This window comes from Pelecanus crispus, chromosome 7, assembly GCF_030463565.1.
Source record: "Pelecanus crispus isolate bPelCri1 chromosome 7, bPelCri1.pri, whole genome shotgun sequence".
Lineage (NCBI taxonomy): Eukaryota > Metazoa > Chordata > Aves > Pelecaniformes > Pelecanidae > Pelecanus > Pelecanus crispus.
The window spans coordinates 25,691,895-25,704,724 of NC_134649.1; the positions used below are offsets into that span (position 1 = coordinate 25,691,895).

Genomic DNA, 12,830 nt, shown 5'->3' on the forward strand with positions numbered 1-12,830 from the left:
CTTGCAAGCGGCAGCTACTAGGTGTTTAGATGCTTCATGAGCAAGGAATGCTTGTGGCCCCCCCCAGGGCTCTGGGACACAGTATAAAAGCCTGCGCGGCTCCAGGCTCTGTATCGCCCTCTCTTGCTTCCCTTTCCTCGAGGAACGAGGTAAGCCTGAGTCCGCTCCATCTCTCCCTGCGGGCTGAACTGCTGTCATGGTGGCTACTCAGGTTGATACTTGGGCTGCCTCAGCTTGGCCCTGCAATGGAAATGTTCAAGGGCTGTCACCTCTTTCCCATTTGAACATGGTGGCTGGGGAGAGCTGGGAAGAGGGAGGTTCTTTCAAGCAGAAGGGGATCAATGGGGCTTAGGTGCAGGAAGCTCTGCCACCAGAATTTCTGGCTTTAGGCAGATGGTCTCTAACCAAATGGCCAAGTGCATCCAGCGCCTTCTTCAATGCAGCAATGCTCCTTCTGGAGATGGGGGTATGATCGGTCTTTCCACAGGTGCTTTAAATCCACTGTGCTGGGTCCTATCCCAAAAGTGGGTCAGCCTTCCTGCGCTGTGCAGCTCAGAGGGCACAAGGAGGGCTGTGGGAGCTGTGGGCACAGTGCCTGTTCTTAAAAGAAAGAGTGTCCACTGGGAGAGCTGAGGAAAAGAAAGAGAGACTGATACTGAGGTTTGTGCTCCCTGCCTGCTCTGTGTTTCAGCTTTGCCTCCCTCACCGAGAGATGTCTTGCTTCAGACCCTGTCTTCCACGCCCCTGTGGCCCCTCTGGCCCAACCCCACTTGCAAGCAGCTGCAGCGAGCCCTGTGTCGCCCGCTGCGCTGACTCGACAGTGGCCATCGAGGCCTCCCCGGTGGTGGTGACCCTGCCGGGCCCCATCCTCACCTCTTTCCCTCAGAGCACAGCCGTGGGATCCTCCCTGTCAGCTGCTGTTGGGAGCTCCCTCAGCGTCGGCGGGGTTCCCATCTCTTCTGGGGGCTCCCTTGGTCTGGGGGGGGCAGGGCTGTGTCTGCCTCCCCCGCGCTGCAGCCTCAACTGCTGAAGCCGGCGGATCATCCCCTTTGGAGCACAAAGGAAGACGGGGACTTTGCAGCAGGAGCGTGCCTACTGCTCCAGACGGGCTGGGTGTCCTCTTCCCACCTGGCGGGAGGCACCTGTGCACACTGCTCCTCGCTGTACAGCAGGCCTCGCCATGCCTCCTCTGGCTCTGCTCTGCTCTGCTCTGCACTGCTCGAGAAAGGGCTCGTTCTCTGCTGCTTTGCTGAACCTCCTGCTGATGCGGGCAGGGTGCCGGAGTTAGGGACTGCTCTTGGTGGGCTGGGATTGCCACCAGGTAGAGCAGAATGGGAAAAGGCAAGCGCTTTGTGTGGAGCTCGTTGTTGGGAAATGGGCCATGCTCTGTGCCTCCCTGAACCCTGCAGATGAGTTTCTTGGTCTCTGTTCTGCGCCACCGCATTTCCTCCTTCTCATTAAAGACTTTGTGCAGCATAGCTGGAGACTTGTGGTGGTTTGTTCTCCTCCTCCCCCCTCAGCTGGCCACGTGCTCTGCAAGGAAGAGCAACTGGCCTGTGTCCTGAGGTTACTGCCAGTTGAGGGTGGAGCTCCACACACCTAAAACAAGCAAGTAGGCAAGAGAAAGACCAAAAAGCCTTGGGGAAATGGAGTGTGAGTCTGTAGACTTGTGATCATGGCCCTGTGATATCTCTCAGGGTCAGCCTCCAGTCTCGCCACTGAAAGCATTCAAGAGTTGATCTCATGTCTTCTGCCGGTGTCCCCAGCGCATCTTGCATGTATGGTGTGAAAGCACTGACTTTCCACTGCCTGCCCTGAGTACCCCCTGGCAGAGGACAGAAGGAAGCTTATGAACCAGGCTGAGATGACCACACCTCCTGAGGTGGCAGGAAAAAAATGGACACGTGAGCTCAGCTGAGTTGTGCAGGGTGCCTTCACAAACAGGCAGGGACAAGTTGCCTTTCTGAACCTGAATCTCAGCCAGAGTGCTGGCATTTGGAAGTCAGGTTTATGCCTCCTTTCCTTTTGGTCATGCACCTCGCTTCTCACAGGTGCTTTGGAGGAAAAAAGCACGCAAGCTGCTCAGCAGTAAACCAAGGCCTCCCACATGCCAGCATGCAGCCAAGAACAAAGGAATATCCAGTGTCGCTGTTTAGCCTCCCAGATGATGCATTACTCTCCTCAAGGCTGCACCACCAAGACCTCTCAGCAGTCATTGCTGTTCAAGGTGCATGAACTTTGGGGCAGGTGGACGTCTTCCCCTGAATGAATGCTGTTGCTTCTGCTTTCCCTCTTGGTCCAATCTGTTCCCGGCAGCAAGCGCAAAGCCTTCTGCAAGGTGTCCTTCCTCTGCAGGAGACTTCGATGTCTGCCTGCCAAGCGCCCTTGCAGGGACTCCATGGGTGTCATTGTCTGGTTGATTCCCAGTTCCGCACAGCTAGGGGGGATCTGTCAGCCCTGTGAAAGGGACACTGGGGTGATTAAGGACTAGGCTCACCTGGCGTACAAGGACAGGCTGGGACAGCTGGGGTTGGTTAGCCTGGGGAAGGCAAGGCTGACAGTGCTGGAGAGTGGACACGTGGATTAAAGGAGAGAGATACGTCCTCTTGTCAGTGGTGCCCAGTGAGAGGTCAAGAAGCAATGGACAGAGGTGGAAACACAAGAAATGCCACACACGCTAACCCCGTTTGACTGTGAGCGTGGTCAAAGGTGGGAGCCAGTTTCCAAGGCAGGTTGTTCAGCCAAGTATTTAGATGTGTATGTTAATGCAGAGCTTTTGAATTAACTTCCTAGTCCTCTCAAATTTTCTTCAGAAACTTCATGTTAAAAACAGTCATGGCACTTCTCACTTTCATTGGTGTGATGGGAATAAACTCCAGGGGACGGGTATGGAGCGGGAAGGAGGAAAGCAGTGGTGTTCAGCTCTGGACGTAGGCAGTGTGACGGCAAGATGGTGTCAGGGTGGGCATTTCAGTAGGGAACAGAGCATGCGCGGTCACCATCCCCCTCTTCCTAACTCCACCAACTTGGAGCACTGCTATTGACAGAGTGGGAGTCTGTAAATACTGTGCTAACACAAACCCCACATAGAACCCCAGTGCCCAGAACGGTTTTTGACTGTCAGCAGAGCAAAGCAACCCTGGAATCAGGGGCACGAGAAACTTCACCCCCTTCCAGTAGAGGGTCTAGCTGAGAGAGACTCCTTGTGTTTCCCTTGCCCCTACAGGCCATAAGCTGCAAGAGAAATAAGGGTGGCTTACTTCTTAGTTACCAGGAACGTTGCTACACCCAATTCCAGTAAACTTCAGGTTGTCCCTGCAATGCTGGAGCCTGGACAGGGTAGGTCAGTGTCTCCAGGATGACTTCAGACCAGACCAACAGGCCTTTGAGCCTTTACATAAAGAACAGGCCTCCTCCCACCACGCTCCAAAATTCATAGCTGCCCTCATGCGGCATAGTCCGTCCCTTGACAGCCACCTCGGCATTACTGGTCTTCATTTGTACCCTGCCACAGGAGCATGCTTTTGCTGAGAGTGGCAGCTAGCAGCACCAGCAGTTCCAGGACTAAAAATGCCTCTCTCCGGACTCCTGTCCCAGCACCGCAGTCAGAAGGCCAGCCTGCAGCCCTGACAGCAGACAGAAAGCACTGGCCTCAGGCCGGTCTCAAGGCAGCGGGGAGGTGAGGGGAGCTGCCTGAAATCCCAGGAGAAAGCTGGGTGGTATCTGAGGAGGAGAGGCTACCTGCAGAAGGTACAAGGCACCCTGGAGCCAGGCTGGAGAGACCTTTATCAGCATTGGCCACGAATCGAAGCCAGATCAACTACTCAGAACATAGCTCTTCCACCAAAACAAGCTCTCTCCTGCCTCCCCCCAAGTCATCCACACCTCCCATTCATTCTCCCTTTGCCCCTCCACGCTTCTCCTCGGGCAGGCTCCACCTTGCCCTTTCCATAGATCTCTCCCACTCTCGCAAACCGTTCCCTCTACACACCAACGACCTGCGTGGCAGATGGTCTCTAACCAAATGGCCAGGTGCATCCAGCGCCTTCTTCAATGCAGCAATGCTCCTTCTGGAGATGGGGTACGAGAAGTCTTTCCACAGGTGCTTTAAATCCACTGTGCTGGGACCTATCCCAAAAGTGGGATGCGCTGTGCAGCTCAGAGGGCACAAGGAGGGCTGTGGGAGCTGTGGGCACAGTGCCTGTTCTTAAAAGAAAGAGTGTCCACTGGGAGAGCTGAGGAAAAGAAAGAGAGACTGATACTGAGGTTTGTGCTCCCTGCCTGCTCTGTGTTTCAGCTTTGCCTCCCTCACCGAGAGATGTCTTGCTTCAGACCTTGTCTCCTCTCCCACACCCTTGTGGCCCCTCTGGCCCAACCCCGCTTGCAAGCAGCTGCAGCGAGCCCCGTGTCGCCCGCTGCGCTGACTCGACAGTGGCCATCGAGGTGGCCACAGGTGACCCTGCCGGGCCCCATCCTCACCTCTTTCCCTCAGAGCACAGCCGTGGGATCCTCCCTGTCAGCTGCTGTTGGGAGCTCCCTCAGCGTCGGCGGGGTTCCCATCTCTTCTGGGGGCTCCGCTGGTCTGGCAGGGTCAGGGCTTTGTCTGCCTCTCCCCTGCTGCCGTCTGAACTGCTGAGCACTCCCACCACACTCCAAAATTGCATAGCTGGCCTCATGCAGCACAGTCCGTCCCTCGACGGCCACCTAGGCATTATTGATCTTCATTTGTACCCTGCCACAGGAGCATGCTTTCCTTGCCACGTGCAACCAGCCGCAGCAGCAGCAGGACCAGCTAGCTCTGTGCCAGGCCAAAGAAGCCTGTCTTTTGGCTCCTGTACCAGCACTGCAATGAGGAGTCAAGCCTGGAGCCCTCCCAACAGGAAGAAAGCAATGGTCTCACTTTGTCTTTAAGCCGTAGGGAGGCGAGGGGAGTGGCTTGAAACCCCAGCAGAAAGCTGGGCATTTTTTGAGCAGAAGAGCCTACATGCAGAACATATAAGACGCCCACCCTGGAGACAGGCTGAAGAGGCATTTGTCAGCGTTGGCCAGGAGCTGAAGCCAGATCAGCTGCTTGGAAGGCAGCTATGCTCACCACTATACCCACCCGCATCGCACCTGTGGGCAGTGCTGCCTCCTGCTCCTCCCCTTCACAGAGTGGCTGGCCTCCTCCCTCCAGCCCCCCGCACACACACTTCCTCGAGCCGCTCCTCATGCTCACCCTCTCGACTGCAACCACCTCCCACCCTTGCTCTGCATGCAGACAGGCACTGCCAGATGCACCACCTCCACACTTACTCCTCAAAACTACTTTCCAAATATTCCTGCTCCAGAGCCAAAAGGGAATCGGAGCTACTTTCATCTCGTGATGGAAATGATGGCTTTTGTGGATCACTTAACATTTTGGTCCATGCTCAGGAACTGGACAATGCTTGCCAGTGCTGGAAAAAAGCTCTGGTCTTACCTATTCCACCAAAACAAGCTCTCTCCTGTCTCCCCCCAAGTCATCCACACCTCCCATTCATTCTCCCTTTGCCCCTCCACGCTTCTCCTCAGACAGGCTCCACCTTGCCCTTTCCGTAGATCTCTCCCACTCTCGCAAACCGTTCCCTCTACACACCAACAACCTGCGGGGCAGTCGTGGTCTTTGCTCAAGGGTTGACACCACCCTACGTCCCCAAGAGGCTGGAGGTGCTGCCGGGACGTCACCATCTTTGCTGCAGGAGCGTCCCCACCCTAGTGGTCACAGCAGCCTTGGAGTCCCCCTCAGATAAATTTGAGAAGCAAAGCGCGGTCTAATATACCGCCCCACAACTGCCACCATCCCTGGTTGTCTCCACGCAGCTGCCTTCCCTTCTTCCCCGGAAGCAGTCGAGACCAGCCGGGGAGCAAAACCATCCCCCCCGTGGCAGGATATCCCAGATGCCCGGCTGAGGACAAGGCGCTGGGAGCTGCAGCTGTAGCCCCTGCGGTTATGCCTCTCAAGGCCTCTGGAAGCCTGGCACCAGGTGCCTGTCATACTCAGTGGAGGTCTCAACTGCAGGAGTGAATGCTGGCCCTGAAACTCCCAGGGAGTGAGGTGTCATTGCACAGGGCACGTGATCAGCAGGGCAGAGAGGGCTGGAGCAGGTAGTTGTGGCCGAGTGGTGAAGGCGATGGACTAGAAATCCATTGGGGTTTTCCCTGCGCAGGTTCGAATCCTGTCAACTACGAGGAGCAGTCCCCTTTTGGGCTCCCTGCAATTAACCAGGCTGCAGCTGTGGGATTCGGCTCCATACTGTACCTGGTGCCCAGGGAGACAGTAGAACCCAATTGCCTTGCAGCACTTGTCCTCGTGTCCCCCCCAGCTCCCTGCCCCCTCCCCTCCCCGGCCGCACGCACACCCCCCCCCCCCCCCACCCCCCCAAAGCTCCTGGATGCATGGGAAATCCTACTCCCTTTGACAGGGTAGGCAAGTTGGCAGAAGAGAATGGACCAGTGCTGAGTAGGAGCCATGAAAAGAAGTCTACTGTTGTTGCTCGTTGAGCAGAACTTAAAGAGACTGACCTCGCCACACATCCCAAGCAGCACAGCCCCATCAGCTGTCTTCCCTACACCTGAGACTACAGCAGCTTGTCTCCGACGACAGCTTCCGCAGGATGGCTGTCATTGCTAAAGATGAAGGGAAGACACCGCATGGATCTGGGATCTTGCACTCACAAAGTGCCCCTCAGTTTAGGTCTCACAAAGGCAAACTGGTGTGGAGTAAGAGGCAAGTCGGGGGAAGAGAAGGCACCAGCTTCACCAGGTGGTGACTGTGCCATCAGGAGGCCATTCCCTGCCATCACAGCCCCTGATGGGTGGGATAGAAAAGAGCTGGAGGCTTCCCAGAGGGCTTCTTTCAGTTCCATGCCCAGCTGCTCCCAAGAGAGCGGCAGCAGAGAAGGGGCTGCTGGTAGCCTGCCTGGGTGTTGCAGCACCTTAAGGAAAAGGGAAGCCCTGAGGGGCCCATTCAGAGAGAGCCCAGAGAAAGAGAAGGAGAGAAAAGCCCGTTGCTGGTGCATGGTCTGATCCCCGCCGCAGCCATGCCACTGAGGGTGGCGGAAGCAGCGCAAGGTCAAAAGGTGCTCAGAGAGGTTGGAGGCATGGATGAAGAAGGAAAGGGGCAATGGAGAGAGCAGCTGGAGCTGAGCCAGGGACCTTTTGATCTGCAGCCCAATTCTCTGCCCCTGTGGCAGGCAAGGCTGCAGCCACACTCCCCACGCTCATACCTGCACCCACACCCCATCCCGCTTCTGCTTTTGTCTCGTCTGCCTGGTTGTTGCATGCTCTGACCTGTGGATGGGAGAGGGAACCAGCAAACACAAGCCCAGAAATGCAGGCGTCAGCAGTGCCACCTCATCCCTCGCCCTCACCAACAGGGTCTAAAACCTCAGGCTGCCCAGAGCCTTCCTGGGATGCCTTGCAGCATTTAAGACTGGCCAGCACCCAGTCCGGCTGGGCCAGCCCTGCCCTAGGCTGACTGGGAACCACCTCCACCCGCAGCAGTGTTGGGCAGGAAAGGAATGGCAGCAGGCACGGAGAGGCGGGGTTTCTCTGGCTCTTTGGCACCCCGCATGGTGGCGGGGGCAGCCCTCGGCTGGCGGGGAGCAGCAAGGGCAGGGCTGCGCCAGGAGGGAGCTGTGGGGGAGCGCAGCGCAGCGCAGCGCAGCGCAGCACGGGCAGGGCAATGCCCTCCGAGCCGGCGTGAAATGCAAGGCACTAACTGCTAAACAACTTGGCTAGAAGAACGAGCACTGCCTAGGACTATGCACTTTTGCCTCAGGGTCAATGTGACCCAAAGACCAAACCCAAACCGGTTCTCACTGGCCGAGAACATCCCATACAGATGACAAAACAGTAAAGAGATTTGTCTTCAAGAAACCCCCAGCCATATAACCACGGCCAGAACAGCAATTGACCTGAATCTAGTATAAACTCTCTCCACCTGCCCGGGACATTGGTTTAGAGCAATGGAGATAAACACCCCAGTGACCATACGTCCACACCACCTGCCCGGGAGAAGCACATACTGATTTTGCGAGCAATGGTAACTGATTAGCCCGCCCCTTAAGGTGAGTAATTTGATCCGTTGACACAACTGTGTTGTAAACATATATAAACCCTGCCATCCTCTAGATCGGGCTCCTCCATGCATTGGGCTGGGGCACCGCTATGCGCACAGCTACAATGGGAGAATTATTTCCATTGGCAATTCTATGCTGAGCATCCTTGTCTCCCTCCTTGGCCAGCAAAGAACTGACTTGTATGCCAGACACAGTCGCGCAGCTCCCCCTGGGAGCTGGACTTCCGAGCTGGGTCGCAGCCCTCACGAGCTGGCTGGAGAGCAGCTCCTCTCCTCTCTGCCCCGCAAAGCAACAAGGCTGCCCCCGCGCTCCGGGGTTTCCTGAATTCAGCGCCTGCAGAGCCAGCTCGGGTGACCAAAGAGAAAGTCCCGATCCAGGGTTATGGGCAGGAGACGTGGGGAGAGGGACAAAGCAAGGCCCTTGCGCTTCGCGCCCCAGGCCCACTGCCACTGAGCTTTCCAGGGAGACATTTTTCCTGCCTGGGCAAGGGCACAGGATAGAGGAAGGGAAAGAGCCGTGAGCACGAGCGCTGGTGCTGGCAGGGCCAGGGAGCATCAGGCAGGGCTGTGGGAGGTCCCAGCAGAGGTGCTGGGGGGAGCAGAGTGGCGCAGCGGAAGCGTGCTGGGCCCATAACCCAGAGGTCGATGGATCGAAACCATCCTCTGCTAGTGCCATTTCCTTTTTCCGCCTCCCCTCCGCCTTTTCTCTTTTTTTTTTTTCCCCCTTCCCCCCTGCTCCTGACAGCTGCTGCCTCTCCCAGCAAGTTTTAACCCACACTGCTCTAGGTGTTGGGAGTGGAGGGGAGAGGGGGTGCTGCAGGGTGGCCTCTGTGAGAAGAGCTAAGAGGCTGTCCTGTGCCAGACACAGCTGGTTCCAGCTGCCTCCACATCACTGAGCCATCTGTGAAGTTTGTGGCATGGAGAGCAGCCATGATGGAGCTCCAGAATGAGCTGCTCCTTCCCTCGCCAGGCCACGACATTTCAGTTGCCATGGCCCTTCAAAAACAATCGAGAGTGCCCTCTTCCAGAAGTCCTCTGTGTCTGAGCGCTTCCGTGGGCTGGCAGCAGGAAGACGGCATGGGTATCTGCAGGTGAGCTCCCGGCTACCTGAGTACCTGACGGGCCAGAAGCCAGAAGATGGCTTGGATGTTGACTGTGAGGTCACCTCTGGCTCTGCAGGCGATGGGCCATCCACAGGAATATTGCTTATGCTAGGTGCCCGTCTTCATTCCACAGTGGATACCGCTGCATGGTATATCTTTTATATCCAAAAACTTCTTGGTCCAAAGGAAGTGGAAAATCCATCAGAGGGAGATCTCTGTTTTCAACATGCAGGCGTGACGGCATCAAAAACGGCCGTCAGGCAATCACAAAGCAATATGGGAACCCATGGGGAACGGTGCTGTCAAAAGTTGCCTCTTCCCATGTTTAGTGAGTGGGGGCTTCCTTGGCCTGATGTGCTTCTGGGTACACGGGTAGGGTTGGCTGGTCCTGGCAGGCAGCCACAGGTCTGCCTGAGAGCAGGTGGGTATGACGGGGTCAAGAAATGGCTGTCAGCCAATCACAGAGCAGTATGAAAACATCTTGCTTATGGTGTTTGATAAGAAAATGGCAGCTGAAAGACAATGGTGCCCCCCGTGTATGTACGGGAAGGTACGTCCTGGTCAGACGTACGTCATCATTCATCCGTGCTGGCGCGGGGATTCACCAAAGCAATCATCCACCACCCAAACCAGTAGCAGCACAGGGCAGATTTTAGCCCACGAACCGGCAGTGGGTAGAGTCCTGCAAGACAAATTACTTACGGGCATGCAGCATGGAACGTGGCAGATGCTGATATCCGACCAAGTTACGTAGAGCAAGAAACCTGGGCTAGAAATGATCCACCTGGCCTATTTGCACATTATACAATAGGAATAATAATCGTTACCCTAGCATTGCCTGCTTTTCACTCTCCGATTGCTGAGCTAATACTAGACAAGTGTACAAGTACATGGACAATATCCAGTGCCTAAGAAGAAATGCAGGCTGGTTGCTGGGCCTTTTTAATTCAACCAAAGGGCACATCATGCAACCACACGTTAGCCGGGACAGAGTGAATGTGCCGCCGTCTGGGGCAGGTGGAGACCTGTGTTAGCTCAGTGTTACGCCCTATGGTATTCCCAGTGGGCACTGCGTCGGCTACGTATCGCAAGGTTTTGGTAGTGGAGGGGTTAGGGGGTGCTGCAGGGTGGCCTCTGTGAGAAGAGGTAAGGAGCTGCCCTGTGTCAGACACAGCCAGTTCCAGCTCCACGGTGCGCTCACCGCACGACACAGCCGAGCCATCATCAAAGTTTGCAGCCCCTCTGTGAAAACATGTTCCAGAAAGGGCAGAAGACACCAGACGGAGAGAGGAGGAAGGAAGAAACCGAGTGGGAAAGAGCAGAGGGAAGAGGCATCCCGCTTGGGCGGGTAAGGGAGTCTGGTGTGAAGGAGCAAAGTTGAGCCTGCACACAGGGGAGAGGAAAGGCGCCGTTTTATGTTTGTCTTTTTGTTTCTCACTGCGTCAATCTGTTTTAATTGGCAAAAAATGTATTTCCCCCAGGTCGAGCCTGTTCTGCCCGCAACCGTTTTTGCTAAGCCCTGTCCCTGTGTTTATCTTGACACGCAAGCTTTGTCATCCTGTTTTCTATGCCTCACATACCACTGAAGGTGGGGAAAGGAGTGAGCAGCTGGGTGGGTGTTTGGCTGTTAGCTATGCTTACACCATCACAGGTACATACACACAAACGCACGTACGCTTGCATAGCACGCGCACAGCTGGCACAGGTATGAACGCAGGTGGGGAGCAGTGCCGCTGTGAGCACCCTCAGAACCACCACCAGCACTCACGCAGGCATGAAATAAGAGAGACGGCCTGATCCTTTTCTTCCTCTCTGGCTGCTTGGGAGTGGAGATCAGTATTGGACACACAGATGTCCTCCCTCCCTCCCTCCCTCCCTCTCTCTTCCTCCCTCCCTCCCATAAGCACACCAGCAGGTCCCTCGAACCCCGCGCCATACCACCGGTCTGCGCAGAGTCCACGCCCGGAGCTCCGTCCCGGTTTGTCCAGTGTCCTGCTCCAACCCTGGGCAGTCCTGGATGCTGATCTGCCCCAGTCGGCAGCTAGTGCAGCTTGAGATTCCCCGGCCAACCTGTTACACACACAGAAAACACACACGGCCTAGCAGCTTGAGGTCATGTGTGTGAGGTCGTTCAGGGGGCTGGAAGGAGGTGGCTGGCCAGTCTGTGAAGTGGAGGAGCAGGAGGAAAAGCTGGCCACAGGTGCGTTGGTGGTATAGTGGTGAGCATAGCTGCCTTCCAAGCAGCTGACCCGGGTTCGATTCCTGGCCAACGCACGCAAGCTTTTCTTCAGCTGGCCTCCGCAGTGCCTTGCCCCTCCTGCTCCAAAGGAACCCAGCTTCCCTCAGCAAGTTCAGCTCCCACAGGTGCGCCACTCCCCTTGACTCCCCCTGCAGCCTTGCCTCATGGCCAGGCCTCTGGGCACCTCCTAGCCCCGCAGAACACAGGCCTGCCTTTTAGCAAGGCCAGCCTTGGCAAAAGCAGAGTGCGGGGGCTGCTTTGGGCCATTCAGAGATTCTCAGGGAGTGCTGAAGCCCCGGTGCGGGCGCCCAGAGAACTTTGGCATTCTCCATGCCTGGGTATCGCGCTCAGGTTTCAGTGGGGCTCAGGCACTGAGCAGCCTGCTCTAGCTTCGGGACTAGCTATGCCTGTTCTGAGCAGGCATACTTGGACCAGTGACCTCCTGAGATGCCTTGCAGTCTAGCTCCTTCCATGAAGCAACAAGTCCCGCAGAGAGCTGTGTCCTCCTTCCCCTGTACCATGGGCCGTAAGTGAGCCTCTTGCCTGCAGGAACTGGAGCTTCAGTCATTGCTCGGCACCTGGCGCATCTCCTGTCCTTTCTCCTTGACTCTCCAGCCCCTTTCCCACACACTGACTCCCTGAGACTGGCACAGCATTCCCCCAGGGGCTGGTGTGGCAGAGCCCTCCTTGCCCAGCCTTCCCTGCCCGGAGCGGGGAAGAAGGAAGCAGCCTTGTTGCCCCAGGAACCATCCACGAGGAAGCACTGTGGGCCAAGTGCTTGGCTTGCCATATGGTGAGGCTCTGGAGGGAATGGAGGACGTCATGGGAAAGGTGGACGTGTGCCTGGAGCGTTTCAGGGAGTGAGAGTGCATCTGCCTGCATTGCATCCTCAAGCAGGCTCACACCAAATGATCAATGCTTTGTCCTTTTGGGTCCTAGGGATCCTCTGCCGAACTTGCTCCGGTTTATCGTCGCCTTTCCTTGGTTCTTCCCCTTTCTTGGAGACTGGGGCAACTTTCCCCTCTCATTAGTCACCAGGGAGATCCCCTGCCCTCTGCTCCTCAAGCTGGAGAGCCCCTGAGATGCATCCTTCCCTCTTTCGGGCCCAGTGGCACGTTCTACAGGTGCCGATCCAGGATGTGGCGTTGACCAGCAGGATTTCAAGCCAGAAAGTTTCCCTGAACTGCCAGTTCCTCACCAGCAAACATGGACAGCACCAGTGGGAAGAGGGGCGGGTGGGAGTAAAGGCCCACCAGTAAGAGGCCAGCAGGCACATCGCATCGCTCCAACACTGCTGACGCCATCCCAGCACAGGTTGCATGAGCGCTGGTGGCATTTTTCAGAAGCTCCACGGTCAGGAAGTGTGAGCCACAGAAGAGGTTTTCCC

General features: G+C 56.4%; 3 non-coding genes across 3 annotated transcripts; all 3 read left to right on the forward strand.

Moving 5' to 3' along the window:
- The first annotated feature begins 6,126 nt into the window (after positions 1-6,126).
- On the forward strand, positions 6,127-6,209 carry TRNAS-AGA (transfer RNA serine (anticodon AGA)). The gene has a single exon. It is a non-coding gene; the product is annotated as a tRNA-Ser (tRNA).
- Positions 6,210-8,698: 2,489 nt separating this feature from the next.
- On the forward strand, positions 8,699-8,770 carry TRNAM-CAU (transfer RNA methionine (anticodon CAU)). Its single transcript has one exon. It is a non-coding gene; the product is annotated as a tRNA-Met (tRNA).
- A 2,636-nt stretch (positions 8,771-11,406) lies between these two features.
- Positions 11,407-11,478, forward strand: TRNAG-UCC (transfer RNA glycine (anticodon UCC)). The gene has a single exon. It is a non-coding gene; the product is annotated as a tRNA-Gly (tRNA).
- Positions 11,479-12,830: the final 1,352 nt, after the last annotated feature.